This window comes from Macaca nemestrina, chromosome 6, assembly GCF_043159975.1.
Source record: "Macaca nemestrina isolate mMacNem1 chromosome 6, mMacNem.hap1, whole genome shotgun sequence".
Taxonomy (NCBI): domain Eukaryota; kingdom Metazoa; phylum Chordata; class Mammalia; order Primates; family Cercopithecidae; genus Macaca; species Macaca nemestrina.
In genome coordinates this window covers 140,296,931-140,318,085 of record NC_092130.1, presented here as the reverse complement: position 1 = coordinate 140,318,085, position 21,155 = coordinate 140,296,931, and the positions used below count along the sequence as shown (strand labels likewise).

The following is a 21,155-nucleotide window of genomic DNA, read 5'->3' as shown; positions in this document are numbered from 1 at the left end:
GGAGGCTGAGGTGAGAAAATCATCTGAGCCCAGGAGGTCAAGGCTGCAGTGTGTCGTGTTCATGCCACTGCACTCCAGCCTGAGTGACAAAGTGAGACCCTGTCTCAAAAATATAAAACTAAAAAAGTAAAGAAGGCCAGGCGCAGTGGCTCACACCTGTAATCCTAACACTTTGGGTGGCCGAGGCAGGTGGATTGCCTGAGCTCAGGAGTTGGAGCAGCCTGGGCAACATGGTAAAACCCTGTCTTTACTAAAATACAAAAAATTAGCCAGGCATGGCGGTGTGCACCTGTAATCCTGCTACTCGGGAGGCTGAGACAGGAGAATCACTTGAACCTGGGAGGCAAAGGTTGCAGTGAGCCGAGATCGCGCCACTGCACTTCAGCCTAGGGGACAGAGTGAGACTCCATCTTAAAAAAAAAAAAATTTTTTTCACAGAGGGAAGTAGGCTGTTTAGGGAAGAGCTAATTGTTACAGGGGCTGGAATCTGATGTATAGAGGGACTTGTTAGAAGAAATGAGAGGTAAACCCACTAAAGTTAAACAGACCAAATCCTGAAATGCCTCATGTGCTTCTCAGTTTGGACATTATCTTGTAGAGTGATAAGCTTTGGAAAGATGTGAAGTAGATGCCGTGTAGAAATAAATTATTTTCTCCAAAATTGGTAGCTGTGGGTACATTTGGGAAGAGAAATGAGGTGACTAAAAGTCAGGGGCAAGGGGCAGACTTTTCTCTGTATACCCTTTGTAAATTTTGATTTAGAGCCTTATGCACATATAACAGAATCAAAACTTTTAGAAAAATTTCTAAAAACTCTGACTTTATTTTGGAGGATATACATTAGAGAAGGGCAACACCAAAGTGGTAAATCAGGAAACTTGCAATCATCTAATGAAGAAATGAGGCAGTCACCACATACGAAAAGGAAAAACTCAAGAACTTTTCATAAAGTGGAATTAGAAAGGAAGGAATTGAGTGATGTGCAGAGAGAGGGAAAGGAAGGAATCTGTTTTTTTTGTTTTGTTTTGTTTTGTTTTGACGAAGTCTCACTCTGTTGCCCAGGATGGAGTGCAGTGGCACGATCTCCGCTCACTGCAAACTCCGCCTGCCAGATACACGAGATTCTCCTGCCTCAGCCTCCCGAGTAGCTGGGATTACAGGCGCCCGCCACCACGCCCGGCTAATTTTTTGTATTTTTAGTAGAGACGGGGTTTCACTGTCTTCGCCAGGATGGTCTCGAACTACTGAACTCGTGGTCCACCTGCCTCGGCCTCCCAAAGTGCTAGGATTACAGGTGTAAGCCACCGTGCCCATCCAGGAAGGAATCTTAATTACCTCCCAGGATTCTGGTAGGATTTTAGAGGAATGGGTGTTCAACTGAAATTATGAATATTTGTAACATTAAGACATCAAAGAGGCCGGGTTTGGTGGCTCACACCTGTAATCTCAGCACTTTGGGAGGCCGAGGCAGGCGGATCATGAGGTCAGGAGATCAAGACCATCCTGGCTAACATGGTGAAACCCCGTCTCTAAAAAAAATACAAAAAATTATCCAGGCATCGTGGCACACACCTGTAGTCCCAGCTACTTGGGAGGCTGAGGTAGGAGAATCGCTTGAACCCAGAAAGTGGAGGTTGCAGTGAGCCGAGATTGTGCCACTGCACTCCAGCCTGGGTGACAGAGCAACACTCCATCTCAAAAAAAAAAAAAAAAAAAAAAAATCAAAGAGACATTCAGGTAAAGAGGTAAAAATATCCATGATGATACCGGTCATGCGGGTCTATAGGTCCAAAGATAAGGCAGTCTAATGGTTAACAATGTGTTATATATTTCAAAATAGCTTAAAGAGATCATCTGAAATGTTTACAACACATAGAAATAATAAATACTCAAAATGCTAGCTATCCTAAATACCCTGAGTTGATCGTTACATATTCTATGCATGCAACAAAATATCATATGTATCCCACAAATATGTAGAAATATTATATATCAATAAAATACTTATTAATTTCTTTTAAAAGTCAGTCCAGTGTTACAGATCGTTTGTCATCACCGAACAGACGGCAGATGAAGTAGAGCAGTGAATATGGATGCGATCTCTCCAGTTTATAAAGGGATCCAAGGACAAAGCACTTACTTAGAAAACATGGATAATTAAAGGATCCAGAAGCAATACAAACCTGTGGAAGAGACAGAACAGCAGTCCATTTATATTAGAAGCTCCCCAAGAAGTTACAGTGATTAAAATTAGCTTGTAGAAAATTGTCTCCCCTTAGCTATGATAGATGATTTCTAGACCCTGGTTTAGAAAGAGACAGGCTTTTGCTTTGTCGCCCAGGCTGCAGTGCAGTGGTGTGATCATGGCTCACTGCGGCCTCAGCCTCGGGACTCAAGGGATCCTCTCATGTCAGCCTTCTGAGTAGCTGGGACCACAGGCATGTGCCACCACGCCCAGCTTATTTCTTAAATTTTTTGTAGAGACGGGGTCTTGGTGTGTTCCCCAGGCTGGTCTTCAACTCCTGGGCTAAAGGAATTCTGCCTCAGCCTCTTAAAGTGCTGGGTACAGGTGTGAGCCACCACACTGCGTCTTGAAATTATTTTAGGCTAAGATATTTGCAATCCCTTCATAGTGATGAATTTTAAGCTCAATTGCCCTTGTAGAACAGGCCCAGACCTGTTTTTTGTTTTTTGTGTGCTTTTTTTGAGACGGAGTTTTGCTCGGTCGCCCAGGCTGGAGAGCAGTGACATGATCTTGGCTAGCTACGACCTCCATCTCCCGATTTCAAGCGATTCTCCTGCCTCAGCCTCCCCAAGTAGCTGGGACTACAGGCGCGCACTACCATGCCTGGCTAATTTTTGTATTTTTAGTAGAGACGGGGTTTCACTATGTTGGTCAGGCTGGTCTTGAACTCCTGACCTCATGATCCACCCGTCTCGGCCGCCCAAAGTGCTGGGATTACAGGCATGAGCCACACAGTTTTCCCAGAACTGTCTTCTAGGGAAAATTTTTGCACTGTTCACAAGGACTCTGTTGGCCCATCTCCATGTGGATGTGGTTGGTTAGTCCTGGTTGGATTCCTTAGTGTTAACAAGAAGATATCAACCCTGTCCACCCCTCAGTTGACTTGCTGATTATCAGATGTATGGATCTATACATAATCAGCAGTACAAAGTATATATATTTACCAAAAGACGTAACTCTAAATTCTTTGGTGCCCTATTCTTATCAGCTAAGAGAAGCTATATCCTCGGATGGGCACCTGAAGAATATGTTGATAGTCTAAACTGTACCCTTGGATCATTTGAGACCATCAGCAAGGGAGAGTAATTTGTCCCGTTTTTTGGTCACTGTTAAAATTGCTTTTACTGAATTATACTTTGGTACTACAAAGAGCCGATAAACATGTAGATGCCTTTAGTAAGCTAATTATTCGACTCTCCATTCAAACCAGGAATTTGGTCTCCTTCAAAACAAAATTATTTAAAATCTATCCAACATTAACCGGGCATGGTGGCTCACACCTGTAATCCCAGCACTTTGGGAGGCCAAGGCAGGCGGATCACGAGGTCAGGAGATCAAGACCATCCTGGCTAACATGGTGAAACCCCGTCTCTACTAAAAATACAAAAAATTAGCTGGGCGTGGTGGTGGGCGCCTGTAGTCCCAGCTACTCGGGAGGCTGAGGCAGGAGAATCGCTTGAACCTGGGAGGCAGAGATTGCAGTGAGCTGAGATCATGCCATTGCACTCCAGCCTGGGCTACACAGTGAGACTCCATCTCAAAAAAATAAAAAATAAAATAAATAAAAAATAAAAAAAACTATCCAACATTTATTTAAGTGGAAAGACAGAGAAAGAGGACTGCTGAATCAGTGCCCCAGTGAACAAAGACCTTGTGGTAACCAGACCCTGACTTCTTAGACAGCAGTTAACAGGCCATCTAAGTGTGTTTGTGGGTCGGGGAGTTTTATCCGCCCCGACCAAGTGGATTGTCAAAGTTGTTCTGTTTAGCCACATCCCTCTTAGAAGAGCTCAGGCAATTACGAAGCTCAGGTAAATAGAAATTCTAGTGATGCTTTCAACCCTCGGGGTTGGGGGGCGCAGTGGGGCAGTGTATAATATCACTTATAGATTACCTCCTGTGCAGCCGGCCCAGCTTAGCTCCCTCCAACCTTGAGCTGCTGCCCTCTAGCCTCAGGCCCTGGGGGATGCTCTAAGAAACAAATCTGCAAAGCTTTTTCAATTCAGCTGACTCACAATGACAGCTAACTCTAACAAAGATGTAGTCTCTTAAAGGCATACATTTTAGTCTTCTAACTTCATGCCTTGATTTATCTCACTTTCCTTCCCCTAAGATCCTTATTTCCTTGTTTATTTATTACTTACTTTGCTGGATATTATTCTCTAAGCTTCCCAAATGCTTTTTGGTTTGTTTTGTTTTGTTTTTTGGGGATGGAGTTTCACTCTGTCACCCAGGCTGGAGTGCAATGGCACGATTCCAGCCCACTCCAACCTCTGCCTCCCAGGCTCGAGTGATCCTTCCACCTCAGCCTCCCAAGTGGCTGGGACCACAGATGCATGCCACCATGACTGGCTATGATCTTTGGTAGAGATGGGGTTTCACCCCGTTGACCAGACTGGTCTTGAACTCCTGACCTCAGGTGATCCGCCTGCCTCGGCTACCCAAAGTACTGGGATTACAGGCGAGAGCCACCGCGGCCGGCCTTCCCAAATGCTTTTTGAAAATAGACTTTATTTTTCAGAACAGCTTTAGATTTACAGAAAAGTTGTTAAACTAATACAGAGTTATCATATGCCCTACACGCAGTTTTCCCTATTGTCAACACCTTACATCGCGTGGTACATTTGTTATGATTTATGAACCAATCAATATTGATATATTATGAGTAACTAAAGTCTTCACTTTATTCCAACTTCCTTAGTTTTTACCTAAGGTCCCTTTTTTGTTCTAGGATCCCATCCAGGATACTTTATGTATTTATTTATTTATTTTTTAGAATGGAGTCTCGCTCTGTCACCCAGGTTGGAGTGCAGTGCTGGGATCTCGGCTCACTGCCACTTCCGCCTCCTGGGTTCAAGTGATTCTTGTGACTCAGCCTCCCAAGTAGCTGAGACTACAGGTGTGTGCCACCTGTAGCAGTGCTAATTTTTATATTTTTAATAAAGACGGGGTTTCGCCATGTTGGCCAGGCTAGTCTCGAACTCCTGACCTTGTGGATCCACGTGCCTTGGCCTCCCAAAGTGCTGGGATTACAGACATGAGCCACTGCTCTGAGCCTTGTCTTATATTTAGATGTTATGGATTGAATGTTTGTGTCCCTCCCAAAATTCATATATTGAAATTCTAATTCTCCATGTGATTATATTATTAGGAGGCGTGCCTTTGGGAGGTAATTAGGTCATGAAGGTAGAGCCGTCATAAATGAAAGCGACTCCAGAGAACTGTCTGGCTCTTTCCTTCCACCACCTGAGAGTATGACAAGAAGTCAGCAGTCTGCAAACTCAAAGGAGGCCCGCATCAGAACCCAACCGTACTGGCACCCTGATCTCAAGCTTCCAGCCTCCATTACTGTGAGAAATTCCTGTTGTTTATAAAGCCACCCAGTCTATGGTATTCTGTTACAGCAACTGAATGAGATAGGGGAAAAAAAACAAAAAACAGACCAAAAAAACACTTTTTTATAGTTTCAAACACCACTCAATACAACACTTTTGACACCAGATCTCCAGCAGACACCAACTGCATGTCCTGTAATTCCATTCTGACTTATTTCTATCTCTGTCTACTTAGAGGTAATGCCAGATCCCATAGGTTAAGGGTTCAGTCTTGAAAGACTCTCCACCCCCACAATTCCAGGTTGTGACTTGTGTATGTTTCTGTCCAACTAGGTATAAATCAGAGGTTCCCACAACCGCCTCCTCGGGTTCTTTTAATTTGTAAAGCACTCACAGAACCCAGAGAAACAGTTTACTTCTGTTTACTGGTTTATTATAAAGGGTATTATTACAAAGGATACAGATGAACAGCTGGATGGAAGAGATTCATAGGGCAAAGCATCTGGGAAGGGGCATGGAATTTCCATGCCCTCTCAAGGCACGCCGCCCCCAGGAACCTCCACATATCCAGCAATCCAGAAGTTCTCCAAACGCTGTCCTTATGGATTTTTATGGAAGATCCATTAAATAGGCATGAGTGATTACATCATTGGCCATTGGTAATAAACTCAACCTTTAGCCCCTCTCCCCTCTCCAGAGATTGGGAGGTAGGACAGAAAAGTTTCAATCCTCTAATTACATAGTTGGCTCCCTTGGTACCCACCCTCCATCCTGAAGGCTGTCCATGAGCCCATCGAAAGCTGCCTTATCAGAACAAAAAATGTTCCTATGACCTAGGAAATTCCAAGAGATTTAGGAGCTCCGTGTCAGGAAATGAAGACAAAGACCAAATATTAGAAGAAAAGATTTTCCTGGTGCCCCTGTTTATGAGTGCTTTAGGAACCAGTGGCAGAGACCAAATATATATATACACACATACATACATATATATACATACATATATACACATATATACACATATATGTATATATACATACATATATACATATGTGTGTGTGTATATATACCAGTAAACATAAGTAAACTGTTTCTCTGGGTTCTGTGAGTGCTTTACAAATTAGTTATTTGGAATTCTTCGTGGAAGATTTGTCTCTTCTTTTCAATTTATGTATTCAGTGAGTCATTTATTTATAGCAGTGTGGACTCATGGGCTTATTTTATGCACTGGATTATAAACTAATGTCAATTTATCTTATTGCTCAGGTTATTCCAGCTTTAGTCCTTGGGTGCTCTTTCAGTTGGCTCCTGTATCCGTTTGCTATACCTCCATCAACATAGTTTGTATTGTTTCTTTGTTTAGCACTTTCTTACTTTCTGCCACTACAAGATGCTCCAGACCCATTTTGTATATCCCCTGCTCTAGTTTTAGAATCAGCCATTTCTCCAAGGGGTCCTGATTACTTTTATTGGAGAATGGTAGTAGAAACCAAGATTCAGCGCTAGCTTTGCTCATTGTTTCTGGGGTGCTGTGGCATCTAGATCCTATCTGCTGACAGAGCAAAGAAATAGATGTGTGTGTATTAACCAATAAAAATACCCATATTTCTAAATATTTCCACATGTGGAACCATCCTGTCTTAATATGATTGAGCTGCTACAACAAAACACTATAAACTGGGTAGCTTATAGACAACAGAAATTTATTTCTCACATTTCTGAAGGCTGGAAGTCCCAGATAAAGGTGCTGACAGATTTGGTGTCTAGTGGGGGCCTGTTTCCTGGTTCACAGATTGTGCATTCTTGCTTTGTCCTCACATGGTAGAAGGGGTAAGGCAGCTCTCTGGCTATAAGGGCACTGATCCCACTCATGAAGACTTTAACCTTATAACCTAATCACCTCTCAGGGCCCCACTTCCTAATACTATCACATTGGTGATTAACATATAAGGTTTGGGGGGACACAAACATTCAGACCATAGCACATCCTTATATATGTTAAGCTAAACGCGACTTTACACTGATCCATACAAGCAATTCTAATCCACTACCCTATGGATTGTTCTAGCCTCCTACCTTTGCTTATCTATAAACTCCCACTCCAAGAGTAAGGAAGCTAACTTCCATAATCTACTATCCATTTACCTAATTGTTCAAGTGTACATTTATACAAATATGCAAATTGTTAACCTTTATCCTTGTCAATATCAATTTTTTTTATCATCTTGTTAAGTCCAGTGCTTTTGTGCAATTCCTTTTGCGTTTAATCTTACAGACTCCACTGATTTCCAAGGGTAATTTTAGACTCTACCGTTTCCCTAGATAAGCAAGTATTTCCTCCACTCTTTTCTTTCCTTCCTTCCTTCCTTCCTTCCTTCCTTCCTTCCTTCCTTCCTTCCTTTCTTTCTTTCTTTCTTTCTTTCTTTCTTTCTTTCTTTCTTTCTTTTCCTCTTTCTTTCTTTCATTCTTTCGTTCTTTTCTTTTTCTTTCTTTCTTTTCGTTTTTTGTTTTTTGGGTTTTTTTTTTTTTTTTTTTTTTGGAAAGACTAGGTCTCACTATGTCCCCCCAGCTGGAGTGCAGTGGCACAATGTTGGCTCACTGCAACCTCCACCTCCTGGGTTCAAGCCACCTTCCCATCTCAGCCTCCAGAGTAGCTGGGGTTACAGGCACACGCCACCACACCTGACTATTTTTTTGTATTTTTTGTAGAGATGAGGTTTCACTGTGTTACCAAGGCTGGTCTCGAACTCCTAGGTTCAAGTGATCCACCCACCTCAGCCTCCCAAAGTGCTGGGATTTCAGGCGTGAGCCACCATGCCTGGCCATCCTCCACTTTTTTTTTTTGAGACAGAGTTTTGCTCTTGTTACCCAGGCAGGAGTGCAATGGCACAATCTCGGCTCACCCTGCAAACTCCACCTCCAGGGTTCAAGCAATTCTCCTGCCTCAGCCTCCCGAGTAGCTGGGATTACAGGCATGCACCATCACCCCCAGCTAATTTTGTATTTTTAGTAGAGACGGGGTTTCTCCATATTGGTCAGGCTGGTCTCAAACTCCCGACCTCAGGTGATCCGCCCGCCTCGGCCTCCTAAAGTGCTGGGATTACAGGTGTGAGCCACCGTGCCTGGCCCATCCTCCACTCTTTTCAGTGAGGTTGTTTCATACCTGTATCATACCAGATAGGTCATGTTGTCACAATCTGCATTCCATCTGAGATTTCCCCCAATCTCTGTTTTAATCACTTGCTATTCTCCCTGTTGGTGAGGGAGGGATTTGTACCCTAGGGTAATGGGGATGACCGAACACATAACACCCAACACAGAACAGATGATGTGAACAGCAGTCTATTAGTTACATATACTCACAGCCTGGAAAAGAATACTGCATACCACTCAGGGCCACACTCTGCATTCAGGAGCAGAATTAACAATCAAGCTGTGGGAGGCAGGCTCTGTGGTATCAAGAGGATGTGGTGCTCCTGGTTCCTGTGGAGGATGTAATTGGTTGTTTGAGTAATTCCAAGAGCTGGCAGGAAACTGAAACCCGCTCCTCAGGGATTAGCAGGAACTTTGCCTGGTCCATTTGACAAAGAGGGTTGTTTGGCTGGGGGAGCTTACACATGGGAGCAGAGTGGGGAGGAGAACTTAACACTAGGCAATTCAAGGCCCTCCCAATTTTACCAGATGTCAAGACAACACGTAATATTGAGCCTTAATTTTAGGCCTTACATCACAACCACAACCTCCAAAATGTTTTATGGGGTGTTTTGTTTTGTTTTTTAGACAGGGTCTCACTGTGTAGCCCTGACTAGAGTGTAGTGACATGATCACGGCTCACTACAGTCTCAATCTCTCGGTCTCATCTGATCCTCCCAGTTCAGCCTCCTGAGTAGCTGGGACTACAGGAACACACCACCATGCCCGGCTCATTTGTTGTATGTTTTGTAGAGACACGGTTTCACCATTTTGCCCAGGCTGGTCTTGAACTCCTGGGCTCAAGCGATTTGCCCACTTCAGTCTCCCAAAGTGCTGAGATTACAGGCATGAGCCACCACGCCCAGCCCAAAATGATTTTTTTTAAGGATGTGCATACTTTAAGGTTCACTTTGTGCTATAAAGTTCTGTAGGTTTTGACAACCGTATAATGTCATATATCCACTATTACAGTATCATATAGAATAGCTTCATCACCTTAAAATAATAATCCCCTGTGCTTCACCTATTTAACCCTTCACCTCTTTTTACTATCTCTATAGTTTGCCTTTTTCAGAATGTCGTATAATTGGACTCATACAGTATATAGTCTTTTCAGACTGGCTTATTTCCCTTAGCAATGTGCATTTAAGGATCATCCATATCTTTTCTGACAGCCTCAGATGCTTTTGCAATAATCAAAATATAAGATATAAAAACATTTAAGCAAGATTGGTCTCCACTTGAATATATTTTTTCAAACACTTGAAAATAGTTTATACTTTTTAAAGGAATCTTACAATAGTGTAGTTTTGTCAAATATTACATTAAATGTATATTTCTCTTTTTTGAGACGGAGTCTCGCTCTGTCATCAGGCTGGAGTGCAGTGGCATGATTTCGGCTCATTGCAACTTCTACTTCCCAGGTTCAAGTGATTCTCATGCCTCAGCCTCCCGAGTAGCTGGGACTACAGGCAAGAGCCACCACACCTGCCTAATTTTTTTGTATTTTTAGCAGAGATAGGGTTTCACCATCTTGGCCAGGATGGTCTTGATCTCTTGACGTCGTGATCTGCCTGCCTCGGCCTTCCAAAGTACTGGGATTATAGGTGTGAGCCACAGCACCCAGCCCATTAACTGTATATTTCAAGATAAAATACTCCAAAGAACTAAGCAATTATATAGCTTTGGTGGTTTCAGTAATTAATAATGAAAGAAAGAAAAGATAAAGACCTAATTATTTTTCTTTTTCTGTAAACGGCCGGGCGCGGTGGCTCAAGCCTGTAATCCCAGCACTTTGGGAGGCCGAGACGGGCGGATCACGAGGTCAGGAGATCGAGACCATCGTGGCTAACACGGTGAAACCCCGTCTCTACTAAAAAACACAAAAAACTAGCCGGGCGAGGTGGCGGGCGCCTGTAGTCCCAGCTACTCGGGAGGCTGAGGCAGGAGAATGGCGTTAAACCCGGGAGGCGGAGCTTGCAGTGAGCCGAGATCCGGCCACTGCTCTTCAGCCTGGGCGACAGAGCGAGACTCCGTCTCAAAAAAAAAAAAAAAAAAAAAAAAAAAAAGAACATTATTCCTTATGTAATGCTATGGTGTGAATGTTTGCATCCTGCCAAAATTCACATGTTGAAACCTAACCCTCAATGATATTAACAGGTGGGACCTTTGGGAGGTGATTAGATCATGAGAACTTTGCTCTTGTGAATGGGATTTAATGGCCTTATTAAAATGGCCCCAGAGAGCTGCTTTTCCCTTCTGTTACATGAGGATAGCAAGAAGAAGGCACCATCTTTGAAGTAGAGAGCCCTTACCAGACACCAAGCCTGTCTGTGCCTTGATACTGATTCACAGCCTCTAGAACTGTGAGCTATACATTTCTATTGTTTATACATTATCCAGCCTAAGACCTTTTGTTATAGCAGCCCAAACAAATTAAGACGCATACATAATCAGTACATGGAATTACTAATTTAATTCTCTCAGTCTTTGTATCTGTTGTTTCTCTTACACAGAGTAAAACAATTAAATTCAAATATATCATGAAATGTGTTGAGATTTTAATTTCAGAAATTAAGTTGGTTTTGCAAGGGAATTTCGCTTTCTTTCTGTTAGGAATTTGTTCAGATATACTTTATTTTTTCTGAAATGGGTCTTGATTGCTTAACTAAGAAATTTTAACACAGAGGATCTTCTAGGTGCTTCATTGGATTACATAAACTATAATTGGCCTTTACTAAAAACTTTTTTTTTTTGGTCTGGAATTAAGACTTTATCATGTTTTTTACTTGCTTAGACTTCTATGTACTTATTATTAATTCAACACAAACTCTCTACCAATTGTCTGAAATATTTCAAGACATTGAAATGCATACAGTGTATTATCAGTTTCATCTTGAACACAGCTATCCTGGAGCTTTCTTACCTGCTTCAGTTGTTTGCCTCCTACTCCCATCTCACAGTTATCATCCAACATTCTTCCTTCAACACCATCCTGGATACGCCCTTTCTCCTTCTCTTGTGTTGGATTTATTGTTTTCTGTATGCCAAAGTTTTCCTTTTGTGTGTTTTTCTTTTTCTTTTTTTTTTCCTCCCTAGTTTTAGGAGAAATGTGTCCCACAAGTAGTTTCATGAGAAAGGCTCAGGGAAGCACATTTTTCTGAGACTATATTTGTTGGAAATCTTTATTCTATTCTTACACTTTATGGTTTGGCTGGATATGTACAGGGTTTTAAGTTGGAAAACATTTCCTTCAGAATTTTGAAGGTATTGCTCCATCATCTTCTAATTTCTCTTATTCTTTCTTTTCAAAGACAAGTTTACTAAAGTATAATTTACATACAGTAAAATTCACCCAGCCGGGCGTGGTGGCTCATGCCTGTAATCCCAGCACTTTGGGAGGCCAAGGTGGGCAGATCACGAGGTCAGGAGTTCAAGACCAGCCTGGCCAACACAGTGAAATCCCCTCTCTACTAAAAATAGAAAAACTTAGCCGGGCGGGGTGGCAGCCTCCCAGCTACTTGGGAGGCTGAGGCAGCAGAACTGCTTGAACCCAGGAGGCAGAGGTTGCAGTGAGCTGATATTGCGCATTGCACAGCCTGGGCGAGACTCTATCTCCAAAAAAAATGCGAGACTCCATCTCCAAAAAAAAAAAAAAAAAATTAGTCAAATTCACCTTTTCTAGGTGTAGAGTTTTATATATAGATATATGTATGTATACATATGTGTGCATATATATGTGTGTGTGTATATATGTGTATATGTGTGTGTGTGTGTGTATATATATATATATATATATATTTTTTTCTTTAAGTAAAGACAGAGTCTCACCATGTTGCTCAGGCTTGTCTCGAACTCCTGAGCACAAGTAATCCTCCTGCCTTGGCCTCCCTGCTAGGATTACAGATGCAAGCCACCCTGCCTGGCCTAAGTATACAGTTCTACGAGTTTTGAAAAATGTATATAGTTGTGGCCAGGTGCAGTGGCTCATGCCTGTAATCCCAGCACTTTTGAGGCCAAGGCGGGCAGATCACCTGAGGTCAGGAGTTCGAGACCAGCCTGACCAACATGGAGAAACCCCCCTCTTCTACTAAAAATACAAAATTAGCCAGATGTGGTGGCACATGCCTGCAATCCCAGCTACTAGGGAGGCTGAGGCAGGAGAATCACTTGAACTCGGGAGGTGGAGGTTACAGTGAGCCAAGATTGCGCCATTGCACTCCAGCCTGGGCAACAAGAGCAAAACTCCATCTCCAAAAAAAAAAAAAAGAAAAAAAGAAAAGAAACTGTATATAGTTGTGTAAATACCACGATAAAGATATAAAATACTTCCATCATCCAAAAATATTCCCTTATGCCTTTTGACTTCTGTCCCTATAGTTTTGCCTTCTTCAGAATGTCATATAAAGAGAATTGTGGCCAGGTACAGTGGCTCATGCCTGTAATCCCAGCATTTTGGGAGGCCAAGGCAGGTGGTCCATTAGATGTCAAGAATGCAAGACCAAGCTGGGTGTGGTGGCTCACACCTGTAATCCCAGCACTTTGGGAGGCCAAGGCGGGCAGATCAACAAAGGTCAGGAGTTGGAGACCAGCCTGGCCAACATGGCGAAATCCTGTTTCTACTAAAAATACAAAAATTAGCCGGACCTGGTCGTGGGTGCCTGTAATCCTAGCTACTAGGGAGGCTGAGGCAGGAGAATTGCTTGAACCCAGGAGGCAGAAGTTGCAATGAGCGAGATCACACCATTGCACTCCAGCCTGGGCAACAGAGCGAGACTCCATCTCAAAAAAAAAAAAAAAACAAAGAGTTCAAGACCAGCCTGGCCAATATGGTGAAACCCTGTCTCTACTAAAAATACAAAAATTAGGCGGGCGTGGAGCTGAGCACCTATAATCCCAGATGCTCCAGAGGCTGAGACAGGAGAATTGCTTGAACCCAGAAGGCAGCGGCTTCAGTGAGTCGAGACCTCGCTACTGCACTCTAGCCTGGGAGACAGAGCAAGACTCTGTCTGAAAAAGAAAAAAAGGACCTGTATAGTGTGTAGCCCTTTGTATCCAACCCCTTTCACTTAGTATAATCCTTTTGTTTTGAGACTCATCCATATTGTGTTGCATGTATCAGTAGTTCATTTATTTTTATTGATGAATAGTATTCCATTGTATGCATATACCAAAACTTATTTGTCCATTCTCTACTTATAATGTTTAAGTTGTTTCCAGTTCTTGGAGCAGGAATAGTCTGCTATAAACATTCACACACAAAACTCTGTGTTTTCATTTTTCTTGAGTAAATATAGTTAAGACTGGGATTGCTGAGGTTGTATAGTAAATGTATTGTTCACTTTATAAGAAACAGCCACATTTAAATAATTTCTATTTCAATAGTTTTTGGGGTCTAGGTGGTTTCTGGTTACATGGATATGTTCTTTAGTGGTGATTTCTGAAACTTTAGCGCACCCATCACCCAATCAGTGGACAGCGTACCCAGTGTGTAGTCTTTTATACCTAATTTTCCTCCTGAACTTCCCTAATAAGTCCCCAAAGTCCATCACATCATTCTTATGCGTTTGCATCCTCATAGATTAGCTCCCACTTATAAGTGAGAACATATATTTGGTTTTTCCTTCCTGAGTTACTTCACTTAGAATAATGGCCACTAGCTCCATCCAAATTGCTGCAAAAGACATTATTTCATTCCTTTTTATGACTGAGTAGTATTCCACTGTGTATATATAACACATTTTCTTTATCCATTCGTTCGTTGATGGGCACTTAGGTTGGTTATCTTTGCAACTGAGAATTGTGAGAAACAGCCAAATTTTTTTCAAAATGGCCATATCATTTTTCATTTCTACCAGCAAAGAATTTCTCATTGGCACTTGATATTGTCATTGTTTATTTTTTATTTTAGCCGTTCTAGTAGATGTGCAGTACTATTCCATTGTATTTCAATTTGCATTTCCCTAAGGATTAATGATGTTGAGCATCTTTGCATCTGTTTATTTGCCATGCATATTTATTATTTGATGAACTATCTTTTCAAATCTTTTGCCCATTTAAAAAAATTGGTTTTGGCCGGGCGCGATGGCTCAAGCCTGTAATCCCAGCACTTTGGGAGGCCGAGACAGGCGCAGATCACGAGGTCAGGAGATCGAGACCATCCTGGCTAACACGATGAAACACCATCTCTACTAAAAATACAAAAAAAAAAAAAAAAATTAGCCGGGCGTGGTGATGGGCACCTATAGTCCCAACTACTCAGGAGGCTGAGGCAGGAGAATGGCATGAACCTGGGAGGCAGAGCTTGCAGTGAGCCAAGATCAAGATCATGCCACTGCACTCCAACCTGGGCCACAGAGCGAGACTCTGTCTCAAAAAAAAAAAAAAAAAAAAAAAAAAAAAAAAAGTTTTTTGTTTGTTTTTTGTTTCCTTCCTTCTTTCTCTCTCTCTCTTTCTTTCTTTTGATAGAGTCTCACTCTGTGCAGGGGCATGATCTCCGCTCACTGCAACCTCTGCCTCCCAGGTTCAAGCGATTCTTCAGCCTCAGTCTCCTGAGTAGCTGGGACTACAGGTGCACGCCACCATGCCCGGCTAATTTTTGTGTTTTTAGTAGGGGCGGGGCTTCACCATATTGGCCAGGCTGGTCTCGAACTTCTGACCTCATTATCCGCCTGCCTTGGCCTCCCAAAGTGTTGGGATTACAGGCGTGAGCCACCACGCCCGGCCAAAAAATTTGTGGTTTTTGTTTTTTTTTTTTTGTTTTGAGACGGAGTCTAGCTCTGTGGCCCAGGGTGGAGTGCAGTGGCCCGATCTCAGCTCACTGCAAGCTCCACCTCCTGGGTTCACGCCATTCTCCTGCCTCAGCCTCCCTAGTAGCTGGGACTACAGGCGCCCGCCAACACGCCCGGCTAGTTTTTTGTATTTTTTTAATAGAGACGGGGTTTCACCGGGTTAGCCAGGATGGTCTCGATCTCCTGACCTCGTGATCTGCCCGTCTCAGCCTCCCAAAGTGCTGGGATTACAGGCTTGAGCCACCGCGCCCGGCCTAAAAATTGTTTTGTTTTAAAAAAAATCTAGTTCTTCGGAATACAAGTCGCTTGTCATATATTTATATAAATACACATCATATATGTTCAATACATATATGTATATAAATATATGTATTTATATATTTTCTCCAAACCTGTCTTTTATTTTCTTGTGTCTTTTGAAAAACAGAGGGTTTAGTTTTGATAAAGCCCAATGTATCACTTAAAAAAATAGATAGTGCTTTTTATGTCATATCTAAGAAATATTTGGCTAACCCAAAGTCACAAAGATTTTCTCCTGTTTTTCTCATAAGTTTTTAGAATTTTAGATTTTACATTTATATCATTGATCCATCCTGACTTAGTGGTACAAGTCAAGGTTTGAGAGTCTTTTAATTTTATTAAAAGTGTTCTTCCTGTTCACCTGCAGTTCCATTCAGAGATTCTACTTATTTATTTATTTAACTCTGCTAAGTCTCAGAACAGAGACTCTATTTTTATTTTATCTTTGCATATGGATGTCTAGTTCTTCCAGCACCATTTGTTGAAAAAAATTATTCTTTCTTGATTGAATTACCTTGGCATCTTTGTCAAAAATCAATGACCATATATGTGTGAGCCTATATTTGGACTCTATTATGTTTCACTGATCTATTTATCTATTATTATACCAATACTCACTATCTTGACTACTGAAGCTTTATAGTAAAGCCTTGGTTGTTTTTATTTGTTTGTTTGTTTGTTTGAAGAGCTGTTTTACTAGTTCATTAATATGTGCCATAATTTATTTAACTCAACCTCAACCTCTAGTTAGGGGATTTAGTTGTTTCTGCTTTTCTTTTTGTTTTTTTCTTTTTTCTTTTTTTTTGAGATGGAGTTTTGCTCTTGTTGCCCAGGCTGGAGTGCAATGGTATGATCTTGGCTCACTGCAACCTCCATCTCCTGGGTTCAAGCGATTCTCCTGTCTCGGCCTCCTGAGTAGCTGGGATTACAGGTGCCCACCACTACGGCCAGCTAATTTTGGGTGTTTTTAGTAGAGAGGGAGTTTCACCACATTGGCCAGTCTGGACTCCTGACCTCAGGTTATCCACCCACCCACGTCAGCCTCCCAAAGTGCTAGGATTACAAGTGTGAGCCACCGTGCCTGGCCTTCAGTTTTCACTTTTGTTGCCCAGGCTAGAGTGCAATGGAGGTGCGATCTCAGCTCACTGCAGCTCTGCCTCCTGGGTTCAAGCAATTGTCCTGCTTCAGCCTCCCAAGTAGCTGGGATTACAGGTGCCTGCTAACATGCCCAGCTAATTTGTTGTATTTTTAGTAGAGATGTGGGTTTTCACCATGTTGGGTAGGCTGGTCTTCTAGTGATCTACCCACCTCAGCCTCCCAAAGTTCTGGGATTACAGGCATGAGCTACACCCTGCCAGTTGTTTCTACTTTTCTACTTTCTTTTTCTTTCTTTCTTTTTTTTTTTTTTTGAGACAGAATCTCACTCTGTCACCCAGGTTGGAGTGCAGTGGCATGCTCATGGCTGCAGCCTCAACCTCCTGGGCTCAAGCAATCCTCTCACCTCAGCCTCCCTGGTAGCTGGGGCTGCAGGTATGTGCTATGATGCCTGGCTAAATTTTGTATTTTTTGTGGAGATGGGGTTTCATCATGTTCAGGCTGGTCTTGAACTTCTGGGTTCAAGCAATCTGTCCACCTTGGCCTCCCATAGTGCTGGGATTATAGGCATGAGCCACCACATCCTGTAATCCCAGCACAGTTGCTCTACTTTCTTGTATTATAAATAATACAGCAACACATTTCCATGGGTAAAACATTGTGTCTTTGTGATAGTGCACATGTTTAGAGTTGGGAATGCTGGTCCAATGTTTCCCAAAATTTCCTCCTAGTTATTAGGTCTAGTTTCAGGTCCAGGCCCACTTGCATCACCTGTATCATGTAATCAACCAAGTTGTGGGTGGCTGTGTTCTAAGGCACTATGTCTGATCTTAAATAGTATGCCTTAGCTGCTAGCTCTGTTAAAGATTCCCTACTTTCTTGCCTCTTTGGTCAGTTCATGCAAGCTATAGAAAGGTACTTCCTTAACGAAACAAATATAAGATGCCCTTTTGGAGTTGAGAAAGTGTGTGTCACGTCATCACGGATAGTCTGCCTGTTTGACAATTATTTTTGATCATTAGCAAACCAATGTTCAAACAAGTTTTGATTGGGAGTGAATTAATCACTTTGCTGATTAACCACTGAGGCAAGTTGTAAAACTATTCTCAGTCTGTTTGGGCTGCTGTAACAAAATACCATAAACTGGGTAGACTGTTCTGTTAGGCTATGCTTGCATTTCTATAAATAAATACCTGAGATTGGGTAATTTATAAAGAAAAGAGGCTTCATTAGCTCATAGTTCTGCAGGCTGTACAGGAAACATGGCAACGACATCTGCTTGGCTTCTGGGGAGGCCTCAAGGAGCTTTTACTCATGGTGGAAACCAAAGCGGGAGCAGGCATCTTACATGGTAGGACAGGAGCACGCGAGAGTGGTGGAGGTGCCACATGCTTTCAAACGACCAGATTTCATGAGAATTCACTATCTAGAGGATGGTACCAAGCCATGAGGGATCCACCTCTCATGACCCAAATACCTCCCACCCAGGCCCACTTCCACCATTGGGGATTACTGTTGAACATGAAATTTGGTAGAGACATATATTCAAATGATACTATATATTCATATATATATTCAAGCTATTTCAATTATATACAAAAGAAATGTATTTCTCACAGTTCTGGAGGCTGGGAAGTCCAAGCTCAAGGCATAGGCAGATTCAGTGTCTAGTGAGGGCCATTTCTGCTTCCAGGATGGTGCCTTGAATGCTGCATCATTACAAATGCTGTGTCTTCACATGGTGGAAGCGATAGAAAGACAAAAGCGGACAAATGCTATTTCCTTATGTGATGGAAGGCTTAGGGCAAACAGGGCCACACTGGGTGTGAAGCCTGTTTTATAAAGTCCTTGTTTACATTCATGGGGACAGCCCTCATGACCTCACTACCTCCTAAAGGCTCCACCCCTCAATGCTAGAATAATGGGACATTAAGTTTCCACTTGAATTTTGGAGTGAGCTATTGTTAGAATATTTATCCCCATCAAAATGTAAGTTGAAATTTAATTGTCATTATAATGGTGTTAAGTGGGACCTTTAAGAGGTGATCCTGGCTGGGCAAGGTGGCTCACACTTGGAATCCCAGCACTTTGGGAGACTAAGGTGGGTGGATAACTTGAGGTCAGGAGTTCGAGACTAGCCTGACCAACATGGTGAAACCCCATCTCTGCAAAAAAAAAAAAAAAAATTTGCTGGGTGTGGTGGCATGTGCTGTAGTACCAGCTACTTGGGAGGCTGAGCCAGGAGAATTGTTTGAACTAGGGAGGTGGAGATTGCAGTGAGCCAAGATGACACCACTACACTCCAGCCTCGGTGACAGAGCGAGACTCCATCTCAAAAACAAACCAAAAAAGAAGAGGTGATCCTGCCCTCATGAGTGGAATTAATAAGGGTGAATTCAGCCTCCTTTTGTCTCTCTTGCCCTTCTTTCTTCTGCCATATGAAGATGCAGTAAGAAGGTCCACACCAGCTGCCTGCACCTTGATCTTAGACTTCCAGTCTCTAAAACTGTAACAGTATAAATTCCTGTTCTTTGTAAAGTACCCAGTCTCAGGTATTCTGTTATAGCAGCAAAAAACAGACTAAGACAAAGGAACACAAACATACAAACCATAGCAAGCTCTAAGCTGTATTAAAATGATATTTGGGACCAGGCGCAATGACTCACACCTGTAATCCCAGCACTTTGGGAGGCCGAGGCGGGCGGATCACCTGAAGTCAGGAGTTCGAGACCAGCCTGACCAACATGGAGAAACCCCATCTCTACTAAAAATACAAAATTAGCCGGGCGTGATGGTGTATGCTTGTAATTCTCTCTACTCGGGAGGCTGAGGCAGGAGAATCGCTTGAACCTGGGAGGCAGAGGTTGCAGGGTGAGCCGAGATCATGCCATTGCACTCTTGCCTGGGCAACAAGAGCAAAACTCCATCTCAAAAAAAAAAAAAAAAAAAAAAAAAGATAATTGGTAAACGTCAGAAAGGGGCCTGCCATTCCTCTCATTCCTCCAGGGCTAGGCTTCTCCAATGTGGGTGGCTTCTCCGGCGTTAGGCTCCTGCCATGTGCACTGACCAGAGGCACCTCGTGACTACAAGCTTCCCAAAGAACCTTTTTGAGCAGCTTCACAGCAGAATGCTGTTGACAAGGCAGCTCCTTGGTGCCACTGGTGCTCCTTCTGGTGGTTTTCCAGAATGTCCCAGGGGCAAGACACATCATCTAGTGAGCTATGTTGCACTTTTCCTGACATCTAGATCTCAGCTCTGGGGATGAGGAAGACTCTTCTTTGGGTGCTCTATCTCAGCTCCAGGGGCAGTGGCTACTCCATTTCTGCTTTCTCTTTATTCTATAGAGTTTTCTTTAACTTTTAATACCCAGTCCCTCATTACCTGAATCCCTTAAACTTTTCATGTTCAAGTTACTGTGTTGTTTTTTTCTTGTCACTGAACTCTGATACGCTGTTTTTATTAGATGTTTAAATGTTTTTTATTTTACATTCTGCTGCTGACAGAGAAATGTTTAAATTTTTATACACTACATGTTATTTATATGTATGTAGTAAATTACCATGTTTTAGTCCAATAACTAAGGTGTTTTTTGTTGTTGGTTTTTTGTTTGTTTGTTTTTTGAGACAGAGTTTTGCTCTGTCACCCAGGCTGGAGTGCAGTGGCGCGATCTCATTTCACTGCAACCTCCGCCTCCTGGGTTCAAGCAATTCTCATGCCTCAGTCTCCCGAGTAGCTGGGATTACAGCTGCTTGCCTCCACACCCAGCTAATATTTTGTATTTTTAGTAGAGATGGGGTTTCAGCATGTTGTCCTGGCTGGTCTCAAACTCCTGAGCTCAGGCAATCTGCCTGCCTTGGCCTCTCAAAGTGCTGGGACTACAGGCGTGAGCTACCATGGCTGGCCCAAGGTTTACCTATTGCAAAGAAATAAGAAAATCTTGGTTATTGGACTAACGCATGGTAGTTCACTACATACATCTAGTGCCTGTCTATGCTTGCATCGACAGATTTTCAACACTGGTCTGCACTCAAGACATTGAAAAATGCCAGAAGGCAGAATGTGATACTATCCTTAAATCTCCAGGTAGTTCATCTATTCGGACCCCAAGAGTTGTCTCTCTGACAAATATGAAATCTATTCAAATTTTAACTGTTCAAAAATGTTAAAACTTGAGGATTTTACTCCACAATATGTGCTCTT

General features: G+C 42.5%; 1 long non-coding RNA gene across 1 annotated transcript; it reads right to left on the bottom strand.

Moving 5' to 3' along the window:
- Positions 1-313: 313 nt before the first annotated feature.
- LOC105487438 (uncharacterized) lies at positions 314-19,639 on the bottom strand. Its single transcript, XR_011625057.1, has 3 exons — positions 18,573-19,639; positions 8,941-9,060; positions 314-2,183 (listed from the first exon to the last, which is right to left on the bottom strand). It is a non-coding gene; the product is annotated as an uncharacterized lncRNA (long non-coding RNA).
- Positions 19,640-21,155: the final 1,516 nt, after the last annotated feature.